At 40.6% G+C, this 12,526-nt stretch overlaps 1 long non-coding RNA gene across 3 annotated transcripts in view; it reads left to right on the forward strand.

Moving 5' to 3' along the window:
• Positions 1 to 2,899: 2,899 nt before the first annotated feature.
• The window catches only part of LOC309654254, a 52,133-nt gene continuing 42,506 nt past the window's right edge, over positions 2,900 to 12,526 (forward strand). For 2 of the 3 annotated variants that reach the window (XR_014260074.1, XR_014260075.1), the window contains exon 1: positions 2,900 to 4,576. This is a non-coding gene — a long non-coding RNA (uncharacterized lncRNA). The remainder of the gene's footprint in view (positions 4,577 to 12,526) is intronic. The other variant, XR_014260076.1, reaches the window with a different exon arrangement.

Raw genomic sequence — 12,526 nt, forward strand, 5'->3', positions numbered from 1 at the left:
TGAAACTGTCTTCATACTTTACTTCTCTAAGCATGATTTCCTTTAGTTCTTTGAACGTATTTATAATGGCTGATTTGAAGTCTTTGTCTATTAAATCTGATGTCTGAGCCCTCCCACGGGCAGTTTCTATTGCCTACCTTTTTCCCTGTGGATAGGTCACACTGTTTCTTTGCATCTCTCATAATTTTTTGTTGAAAACTGGACATTTTAGAAACTCTGGGTATTGATTTCATCCCCCATCTCTGGGGATTTTTCTTTTTTGTGCATGTTTGCCTTTTTACATGTTTGGACACTTGGATACTATTTTAGTGAAGTCCAAAACCTCACCAGAGATTAAGCTTTTTGGACGAAAGTGGTTTTAGGAGAGCTGTCTTTGAGAGTCTCTCTGTTAAGATGTCTGCCTCACTTGGTAACACACTCAGTCTTTAGGCTCCACCAGCTTATACGGCTATTGTTTTCAACAATGCTTTGGGCATAAATTGCTCCACAATCTCATCCAATTAAATTCAGACAGTAGTCATTTTTGAGACCAGTTTTTGAGGTTTGTTCTGACCTGAAGAAGGATCTTCTTAGCGGTCTCTCTCCAGTTCTCACTGCTAAAATAACTTGTCTGTGATTTCGTTTGTTGCTTTTAATTTGTAAGAGCTACCAGCCTCCTCTTACTTGTTTACCAGCAAAACGTTCATATTTTGGAGAGCATCCCAGGTTTAAACTTCTCCACATTCTTTTTCAAATAAATTCAGTCCCGTTGGGGAGAGCTTCAGATTTATCTTTTGCCTCTTCTCTTGGGCAAAATTTCTGAGCTCCTACTCCAGGCACTGGGCGGGTGTGGTAGCCTCTGGTCTTCTTGACTTACCTCTCCTGGCTTGGAACCTCTGCTCTGCAAGTGAGCCAGGACAGGGAAACTGGGGACAAATATGCTCATCCTGTCCCATCTGGGGTAGATCTGCCCAATGAGTGAGGGCTGGGTGGATGAAGGGAGCCACCTGACTTCTCAGTCTCTCTCACCAGTAAATTAGCCTCTTCAACTCAGAGACTGAGGGGATGAAAAGGGCTGGAGACCTGCCCCTCCTGGTAAATACCACATCCCCTGATCAGAAGCTGAGAGGAGAGGGAGCCCCATCTTCTTAGTCACACCCACCAGAAGTAGTGCTTCCATCAAGCTGATGGTGAGGGGGGCTGGTCATGGCTCAAGTGCCACAGACTCTCACTAATCTTACTCTCTTTCAGACATTTTCTTGAATAAATGTTTCTTCATTTACTGCATGCCCTTTGGAAATTTTCCAGACTTTAAATACTTTGGCTTTATTTTATGGTTTTCAGTAGGTATGCTTATTTCACTGAGGAATGGGTCCACAGAATTCCTCACACTACTATCCTAGAAGTGGTATCTGACAGCTGCCTTCTTATCTTAAAAAGCAAACTTAAATTTGCTGTAGCTGTATCTTAAAGTTGTCACCTCTATTTTTCATGACTGAATGTCTGATCATCAGGTATTTTCTGTTATCCAGTTAAAATTGACCCATGGGTAAGTAGAGATCTATGCTTATTTTCCATTCTGAAAAAGAATCTGTGTCACCTGAGGCTCTTAATTTTTGTAGAACCAAATTCTGGCAGAATCAGGGGATTCTTGAAGGAACACTTTCTTGCATACCATATAGATTAATTTTACGTCAACTTGACTGGGCCAAAAGGTGCCCAGACATTTGGTCAAACATTATTCTTGTTATGTCTTTGAGGGCGTTTCTGGATAAGATTACCATTTGAATTGATAGACTAAATAAAGCAAATTGCCCTCTCTAATGTGGGTGGGGCCTCATCCAATCAAATGAAGACCCGATAAAACAAAAAATTTGAATAAGCGGGAAGTCCTCCCTCCTGATTTAATGAGCTGGGACATTGGTCTTTTCCAAACTTCAGGCTCAGACTGGTGTTTCAGGTCGAGCCTGCCATCTTTGGGACTGGAACTTCACAGCATCTCTTGTGTCTCCAGTTTGCCAACTGAAGATCTAGGGACTTCTCAGCCTCTATAACTGCATGAGCCAATTCCTTACAATAAATCTCTTTATAGATTAGATAGATAGATGATAGATTAGATAGATAGATAGATAGATAGATAGATAGATAGATAGATAGATAGATAGGAGATAAATAGATAGATAGATGTATAAATGTGTAAGTATCTAAATCCATCCTATTGGTTCTGTTTCTCTGGAGAACCTTGACCAATACACATAACAACTCCCTCACCTTTTGTAGGATTTTGCTGCTGCAGGTAATTCTCAGATTTGGTTCTCTCCAAAGGATTAACAGGTTTAGCCTCAGGACAAACTTCAGGGAGTCACTCATGGTTTCTTCTACTTTTTTACTCATAAATGTTGATTAAGAAAGTAAGTTGCAAAAGTAAAGCTATTTTTCATCCTTTCCTGCTACATTTGACTCAGAAATACCATGAGGCCAAACTATTCTGAGAATGCATACGAATCAAACACCACAAGGCCAAGATGAAATAGATGAAGTAGCATTAACCAATCTGAGAGAAATATTCAAATGAATTGAGGACAAGAGCAATCAGACCAAGAATTGTGATAAAACTACATGGTACTTTCCACCAATTTCTGTACCATTCAGCAGAGACCACCCCTATTGACCACACAAAACATATTTGGACTATTCCCAAAGGACTTCCAAAATGAGTTTAGACCACTTCTAAATTTAAAGTGGTAGAAGAAATGAAATCTAGTATCAAACCTGCAGTTGTGACAAGGTTACTATCCATACACCACAAATGTAGACCATCCCAGCTCGATGAGCAATAGTCTGAGCTGGTTTGCACCATTGGCAAAATAATTTGGCAGGAAATAACTGAGCCAAAAACAGCAAACACACATTTTAAAGCAACTCTGTTTAATTCTACTAATATGATGCCATGTCTACTTCATTAAACATATTTGAAGAGAAAAGGGGCATTAGGTGTTTCACTGCCTTATGTGATCATTGCAAATCACCACAACTAGCAATCCTATGCCTAGAAGGATTATACAACTTCATCATCACACAGTAATCTTGCTGGCCGCCTCCAGGGCAATTAGCTCTATCAGTTTCTGCTGCACAAGTCAGCTTGAATCTGCTTTTAAACCAGTCAAAGACATAATGAAAACCAGCCAGCACAACAGAACCCTACAATCCCCTACAGAACTGATCTGGAAGACAGCCCTTTCCCAGCCAACAATAAAAGCTGATCCTAATTTTTTTCTTTTTTTGGCCGCTCCACGCGGCATCTTGGTTTGCCCCACAAGGGATTGAACCCGTGCCCCCTGTGGTGGAAATGTGGAGTCTTAACCACTGGACCACCAGGAAGTCCCAAAAGCTGATCCTAATTTAAGCCTCCATTGCCAAGCACCATTTCTAGCCTCTCATGAGGCATTAAGTGGGACCCTCTACTCCTTTGGAAGACTATGTATGACCCTGACCGGTAACCATGGGTGTAAATCCTCCAGATTTTGCATGCCCTCACTCCCTCACTCTGTAACAGACACTGAACCAGATCACGGGATGCAACAGTAAATCAGATACAGGGTCTGTCCTCAAGGGGCACCCAGTCTGAGCATAAAACTAAATAATTATAACTCCATGTTATGAGAGCTGCAAGTGAGACATGTATACATGGAGAATTTGGAACTCAGACAATGTTAAAATCTCTGGCTGAGGAGAGGGAAAAAGACATCTTCATAGAGAAGAATTATCGAGCCAAGTTCAAATTTGTAAAGACCTGTTTATTCCTGTTCCTCTCTAGCCCCATTATCAGTCACCTTCAATAACCACCCAGCTTCTCACCTCAAAATCAATGGGTGCCCAGCCCTGAAGGCCAGCAGGTGCTCCCACTTCACTCCTATATGGCGTCAAGGGATAGTTTTTAATTGTTTTGTCCCTCAAGGCTAAAACAGCAGCACTCAAGTTCCTGACAACACTATCAAACTCAGCTTCCCAAACCTGCCCTGCCGAACAAATGGCAGTAGAAATTCTATTAATTGACTCCCATTTCACATTTCACCATGTCAACCAGCTGTGTCCATTCTGCCTATAAAACAGAGATGACAAAATGCATACTGAACAGTCACATTATGTGGGCTAGTCAGCCACTCCCTAGTACCCACACACTTCTGCTCCCACTAATAAGTTCATTGTATGTTTACTAAGAGTCAGGTGTGTTTGTTCCCGAACCTGTTTATGCCTCTCGTACTTGTAATCTGAATGGGGACTGTGGTAGACAAAATAATACCCCAAAGATGTCCACATCCTAATCCTCAGAATTTGTAAGTATGCTACCTTATGCGGCAACGGGGACTTTGCAAATATGATTAAGGTTAAGGACTTTGAGAAGGGGAGGGGAGAATGAATTACCCAGGTGGAACCAATCTAATCACCTGAACCCTTATAAGGAGAAAGCCTTTCCTGCCTGCGTCAGTCAGCGAGAAGCATGATGGTGGAAAAGCAGTCAGAGCTGTTAGCTTTGAAGATGGAGGACGAGATTTGTGAACCCGGGAGTGAGGACCGTCTCTAGAAGCTGCAAAAAGTAAGAAAACAGACTCTCCTCTAGAGCCTGCAGAAAGGAATGTAGCCCTGCTGATACCTTGACCTTAGTCTAGTGAGACTTGCGTCAGACTTCTGACCTACAGAACTGTAAAATAATGTTTGTATTGATTTAAGTGGCTAAATTTGTGGTGATTTGCTATAGCAATGATGGAACAATATTACAGAGATGAAAGACCTCATCCTCCCACTATCCCTAATCCTTAGCCTTGTTGCAACTGCTGTGGTTTTCAGTGTGTAATGGGGACTCTGTGCACAGATGGCTTTCTAAGCTGCTCCCAGGGCCATGGCAAGGTTGCTGGAATCCTGCTTGGTTAGAACTCACGTACTCAGGAAAATACGAAGGCCAGTCTCCAGACTGAAGCTTTTATAACAGCTTTACTAGATCAAAGCTTGTGTACATTTCTAAGGTGGGAAATTACAGGACTGAGTAGTTATGAAGAAAGGAAAGCTTAAAGATAAGAGTCATACTTCAGTCTCACCATACTGACAGCTTATGAATGTACGAAGAATTTAGGGGAGGCATGTAAGGTAGTGAGAAGAGTACAATCTCTGGAAATAGGCAGGACTGAGTTCCTCGAACAAATCACTTAACTTTACTGGTGAAATGGGAATAAAAATATCAAATTCACAGAGTTGTAGAGATACCAATGATTCATGTAAATCTCCTGGCACATACATTTTTACTACATTAGTCACCATTACTGTGACACTGGCAACAGGTGCTGTGTCTTGACTGTTTTTGGCCTCGTATAGAAAGGTAACACCTGCCATGCTCAGGGCTTCAATTGTCCATTTACGTGTGTTGCCTTGTTTGATCTTAACAACATCCTTAGAAGCAGGCAGAGTAAGCTTTTTTTTTTTTTAAACATTTTTACTGAAGTATAATTGCTTCACAATGGTGTGTTAATTTCTGCTTTATAACAAAGTGAATCAGCTACACATATACACACGTTCCCATATCTCCTCCCTCCCGCATCTCCCTCCCTCCCACCCTCCCCATCCCACCCCCCCAGGCGGTCACAAAGCACCGAGCTGATCTCCCTGTGCTATGTGGCTGCTTCCCACTAGCTATCTATTTTACGTTTGGTAGTGTATATATGTCCATACCACTCTCTCACTTTGTCCCAGATTACCCTTCCCCCTCCCCATATCCTCAAGTCCATTCTCTAGTAGGTCTGTGTCTATTCCCGTCTTGCCACTAGGTTCTTCATGACCTTTTTTTTTTCCCCTTAGATTCCATATATATGTGTTAGCATACTGTATTTGTTTTTCTCTTTCTGACTTACTTCACTCTGTATGACAGACTCTAACTCCATCCACCTCATTACAAATATCTCCATTTCATTTCTTTTTATGGCTGAGTAATATTCCATTGTATATATGTGCCACATCTTCTTTATCCATTCATCCGATGATGGACACTTAGGTTGCTTCCATGTCCTGGCTATTGTAAATAGAGCTGCAATGAACATTTTGGTACGTGACTCTTTTTGAATTATGGTTTTCTCAGGGTATATGCCCAGTAGTGGGATTGCTGGGTCGTATGGTAGTTCTATTTTTAGTTTTTTAAGGAACCTCCATACTGTTCTCCATAGTGACTGTATCAATTTACATTCCCACCAACAGTGCAAGAGTGTTCCCTTTTCTCCACACCCTCTCCAGCATTTATTGTTTCTAGATTTTTTGATGATGGCCATTCTGACCGGTGTGAGATGATACCTCATTGTAGTTTTGATTTGCATTTCTCTAATGATTAATGATGTTGAGCATTCTTTCATGTGTCTGTTGGCCATCTGTATATCTTCTTTGGAGAAATGTCTATTTAGGTCTTCTGCCCATTTTTGGATTGGGTTGTTTGTTTTTTTGTTACTGAGCTGCATGAGCTGCTTGTAAATCTTCAGAGTAAGCTTTATAGAGGTAGAAACTGAGGAAATATGCAGTGATTTGCAGACTGCTATTAAGCAGCAAAAAGAGCTGAGAAGGCAAACAGTCTGGTACACAGTCCTCTATCTCCCCACCTGATGTCTCCTGATCCTATCTCTGGTTCCCATGTGCAGTGCGGTTCTATTTGTGGAGCTTCCCAGCAAGCCCTTCAGTGCTGTTTTGTTTGAGGCAGTGTCCTGATGTTCCTTTTCCCACACTTCTCATGCTGACAGCCTCTCCCCTCCCTGTGCAGTGTCTAACAAGCTGCCTTTCCTTCAGCCATCCACAGCTCAGATCCTCCCACCTATGCTGTGCAGCAAAAGCACTATGTCCAGACTGGTGGGCAGGGTCCAGATTTAGAGTTGTATGCTTGCTATAGGTTGACAGTAGTGGTCAGAGCTGATAAGTTTTCAGGATTGTAGGGTCAGCTGCATAAGGAAGTGTGACCATCAGCCCAGTCACTCCAAAGATCTGTAGAATGGTCTGAGGATATATCTATTGTTGCCTCAGTTGCCCAAAGTGGATCACTTTTCAGGATGCCAGTTGAGGTGTGGCCCAAAGGCACACAGCAAATGACTTTAGCAGTGTGCTGTATATATGTATAAACACATACACATTCCTAGACGTCTCCAGTTGCAAAGCTTTTGGGTGTTCCTTATGGCTAAACCTCGAATGTTCACCTTCTTAATGTTTATGGCGCTCACAAGAAGTCTGATACTAGGTAAGGGGGTAGAATATGGACCAGAACTTCCACCTGCTCAGTCCCTTGGTTTCCCTGCTTTCACAGCCCACCTTGGGAGAAGGGGAAAGAAGAAAGGGAGGAAGAACAGAGACTAACATCTAGTGAGCCCTGACTGTGCCTGGCACAATGCTGCGGGGATTTGTCACATGGCCCAGGGAAATAGGCACTGTTACCCCTACAGATGAAGAGCCTGAGATTAAATTGCCCAGTGTCACATGGCAAGTAAGTGACAGAACTGGGATCTAAGCTCAGGTTTGGTTGACTCCAAAGCCCATGCTCCTTCAACTCGGTCATGCTCCCAGAAGCATCTAAAGAGTAAACCTAAGGCTGATTATATCACAACCTACTAGTCATCAACTACAGCTATATTACCCTATAACAGCGGTTCTCAATCGGGAGTGATTTTGCCCTCTAGGGGATGTTTGGCCATGTCTGGGGACATTTTTCGTTGTCACAAGTGGGGAGGGGTAGTACTAGCACGTAGTGGGTACAGGCCAGGGTTGCTGCTAAACATCCAACAATGCACAGGGTATCCCCACAACAAAGAACTATTTAACCCAAAATGTCAATAGTGCCAATGTTGAAATTCTGACCTGTAAGAATCAGTCTCAACATTGACAAATCACTGTCCTTACTTCATTTCTTTAACCTCTTTTTTTTTTTTTTTTCCTGCTACCTGTTTCCCTGTTAAGATGCTTTCTGCCACTCTCAGTATATAGTCTGTATAATTCGGTTGATCCAGAGGAATACTTCAGGTCCTTGTGACCAATGTCCCCACCAGGTCAACTCATAAGCAGAATCCAGACCACTCTGAGAATCAAGCCAAGTAAGAGAAGTCTTTCAAGCTTCTCCAAAAAGTCATGAACCAGGTGAGAACATCTGAAGCCTAGTTCAGATCAAATGACTGAGGCGGTGAGGGTCCACTCCCTTGCCTGTGTTGTTGGAAGATTAGCTAATGAGAACCAGCTCTTGGTCTTGAGGAAAAGGACAGAGTCATGAATATTGTTTTATCTTAAACACTTCCCCAAGGCCCATGGCAGTGATCACTATAAATAAATGTCCCTTCTTGGATGTGAAACATTGATTGTCCTTATGGCAAATTTGGCCCCTAGCTGAAGACATGAATTTTCAACTCTAAGGTAGCCTTAAAAATGGAAAACAAAATAAGTGCCCTCTGAAAAATAGGAATACTTGCCCTGCCTACTTTCACAGGAAAGAGTACCTAGTGAATATCTTTTGATGCAGAAAATAAATAACAGTAAAGGAAACATAAAAAATTAATTCAAATATAGCTGTCTTTGCCCATTCTCCTTAGGTGTACTTATGTTCTGAGTAAATATATTTTTATTTGACTAAAAACCATCATTGCAATATTAGATCCAGAAAATTAATTGGGATTTGATTTGTTCATTTTCTACTTGCTGATATTTTGAGAAACTGTGGTCACTTAAAACTCTCCAAGTATAATTTTTCAGAAATAAATGTATCCACCAAGAGTTCAGTTGATTCAAGCTATAATTATCCCTGCACAAGGCTGCAACCAAATGGTCTCTCTTTCTACAAAACAAAGATTTTTCAAGAGGCAGTTTTCACCTTCAAGTCAGTTTAAACTGTCCTGTTCTTCCCCTAGGAAAGAAGCAGCAGCCACTCTACTCCCACTGTTAGCCCCAAGCTGTTCCTCTAAACACCATAATATGCTGGAATCATCCACCAAGGAAGATCCAGCACATTTTCTGAACGTCTGAGTCATCTAAAAACTGGCCCAGGTCAAAGCATAACATGTCATTTGCAGGTCGTGCTAAAACAGAACTAGAGAAAACAGAACAAACAGTACTGAGAGTCCACTTCTAGGCATAGCTCTGCCTTTAACTGGATATGTGACCTTGAGCAAGTCTGCTGGGCCTTTGTGAGTCTCAGTTTAGTTACCTGTCACAGAGGAATAATATGTGTTCTGCAAACCATACAGGGTTCTCATGCACCTCAAGTGAAAGAAGTGTATGAAAATGCTATGAAAAGTTTAGAGCTCTGTACAAATAACAGATTGTCATCTCTGAGTGAAATCTCAGTGTAGTGGAGAGACAGTTACTTACTTCCAAAGATTTCCATAACCTAAATCATACTTGCCCCATTTCTAGGTGTATAATCTGAAATTGTTTCTTGATACTTCATTGATGGGAAATATCCCAAATCATCCTTATAAATAGGTTTATTTCACTATTTCCTTTCACATAGTTTTTCCATTCAAATCAATATCTGTATAATTTTAACCCATGTATGAAAGCCCACTGCCTTTCCCTGATAGAACTAAAAGTAGAGATGGGGAAAAAGAGGACAGAAGAAAAAGTAAGCCATTCCCTTTTTATTTCCATTAGAGACCTTGACCAGAATCGATCCTAACCTCCTTAGCTTCTCTTACTGGTAAGAATATTGTCTGTCCAGCTTTCATCACTGCCTTGGACACAGATCGTCCCAACTGGTAGACTGAGCCCATGGTTAACAGTAGCCTCAGCAGCCTTAGAGCTCCACTTGTATTGTCTTCCACATCTGTCCAAATTGGCATGGTAAGATCAGCCAGAGAGATGTGCAGCCTTTCCACCGTACTCATAGCCCTAAGTCATGCCCTCCACTGCCTACCATTCCTCAGCCGGGATCAGGAGCTTCCAGCCCTTATGTTCTGCCCAATACATGCAAGCCCTATTATTTATTCTCTTCCCCAGCAATGGAGCAAATATAAGTTGCCAAATTCAAACATAATTCCTATCCTGCAGTTCAGACCTAAGGAATGTCTAATATTTCCAGTAGAATCTTTCCGCCCCCCACCCATTGAACAAAACATGACTTGAATTGTACTTTTTTTCTTTGGGTTTGGTGGAGGGTTTCCAGCTTTATCGAGATATAACTGACATAATATTGTGCAAGTCTAAGGTGTACCACATGTCAATTTGTTATGTTCATGTTTAGCCAGATGATTACCACCATAGCATCATGTAATCATTTATTTATTGTTGTGAGAATATTTAAGATTATTCTCTTAGCAAGTATACAATATAAAATTATTATACAATATAAAGTATACAAGTATACTTGTATACAATATAGAATTAAGTATACAATATAAAATTACAATATAAAAGTATACAATATAAAATTAAGTATACAATATAAAATTATTAACTATGATCATCATGCTGTATGTGAGATTCTCCAGAACATATTCATCTTATAACTGGAAGTTGGTACTCTTTGACCAACACCTTCCCATTTTCCCCAGCCCCAGGTAACTATCATTCTGTTTCTCTGAGCTTGGACTTTTAAATTCCACACGTAAGTGATATCATACAGTATTTATCTTTCTATGTCTGACATTTAATTTAGCATAACGCCCTCAGGTTCTGTCCATGTTGTCACATACGGCAGGATTTCCTTCTTTCTAATGGCTGAAGTACATTCCATTGTGTTTGTATGTGTGTATGTATATATCACATCTTCATTTATTCATCCATTGATGGACAGGTTTTTCCATATCTTGGCTATTGTCAATAATGCTACAATGGACAGGGAAGTGTAGATATCTTTTTGACCTAATGGTTTCATTTCCTTTTGATATATACCCAGAAGTGGAGTTGCTGGATCGTATAGTAGTTCTATTTTTAATTTTTTGAGGAAACTCCATACCATTTTCTACAGTGGTTGCACCAATTTACATTCCCACCAACTGTGCACAAATTTCCCTTTTCTCCACATCCTTGCCGACACTTATTTCTTGTCTTTGGATAATAGCCATTCTGACAGATGTAAGGTGATAGCTCATTGTGGTTTTGATTTGCATTTCCCTGATGATTAGTGATGTTGAGCATCTTTTCATGTACCAGTTGGTCATCTGTATATCATCTTTGGAAAAATGTTTATTCAGTTTCTCTGCCCATTCTTTCATGGATTGGATTTTTGCTCTTGAGTTGTTTAAGTTCTTTACAAATTTTGGATATTAACTCCTTATGCAATACATGATTTGCAAAAATTCTCTCCAGTTTTGTAGGTTGCCTTTTCATTTTGACAATTGTTTATTTTGCTGTGCAGAAGTGTTTAAGTTTAACATACTCTCACTTTTTCTTTTGCTGTTTGTGTTTTTAGTGTCATATCCAAACAGTCTTTACCAAGACTGGTATTGAGGAGCTCCTTCCCTGTTTTCTTTAGGAGTTTTATGGTTTCAGGTCTTAAGTTTAATTCTTTGATCCATTTCAAGTTAATTTTTTTTTCTTTTTTCCATACTGTAACAAATCTCACAATTACCAAATAGCACACACGTGAAAGAGGTAGTTCTGCATCAAGACTAAGGTCAAAAATGGAATGCTGGAGTCTTGTTGCTTGCCCTGGATCTTTACCTAACCTCAGGAGCTGTACCAGCAAAATAACCTTACAATCTTTGCCAGGATAGGAGTTGAGAAAGGGAAAAGACAGAGCCCAATTTCTGTTTTATTACTGAGGGTTAGAATCATTTTAGGGATAAGGAAAGGAAATACAACTGGAACAGAATGTGTGTCTATCTTTATTCTTCTTGTCTTCTCCTTCTTTGACCACAGTATATCTTTTTTGCAGCTTCCTTGATGATAGAATATCACTCCCCCTACCTTCCCTTCCTTCCTTATCCACTGTGTTCTTTTAGTAGTTTAACTATTGATATGGTAAAGGAAGGAGGAAAGGAGGGTGGGGGGGGGAAGAAATGCAGCTTTGGAATTAAACTCTGGGAAACAAAATAAGCAGCCCACAGATGACTCATGTAGGGAGGTGCTCGGAGGGTGATGTTCATTTTTACCTTTTGATCCCCGTCACCCATTTCTCTCAAGTAAATTTTGAGTGATGTAAGATAAGGTCTAATTTCTGCATTTGGTTATCTAGTTTTCCAACACCATTTGTTGAAGACTATCCTCCCTGCACTGGATGTTCCTTGCTCCCTTATCAAATATTTGTTGGGGTGGGTGGTGAATTCTAGGTGCTCTGTTCTCTTCCATTGGTCTATGTGTCTGTGCCAACCCCATACTTTAATTCCTGTAGCTTTGTAGTGTAGTTTGAAATCAGGAAGTGTGATGCCTCTGGTTTGTTCTTTCTCAGGATTGCTTTGGCTATTTGGCATCTTTTTGTGGCTCCATACAAATTTTAAAAGGTTTACTATTTCTGTGAAAAATGTCATTGTAATTATGATAGAGATTGCGTTGAATCTACAGATGGTTTTGGGTAGCATGGACATTTTAACAGTATTAACTCTTA

This window comes from Balaenoptera physalus, assembly GCF_965194825.1.
Source record: "Balaenoptera physalus genome assembly, chromosome: 2".
NCBI classification, from domain to species: domain Eukaryota; kingdom Metazoa; phylum Chordata; class Mammalia; order Artiodactyla; family Balaenopteridae; genus Balaenoptera; species Balaenoptera physalus.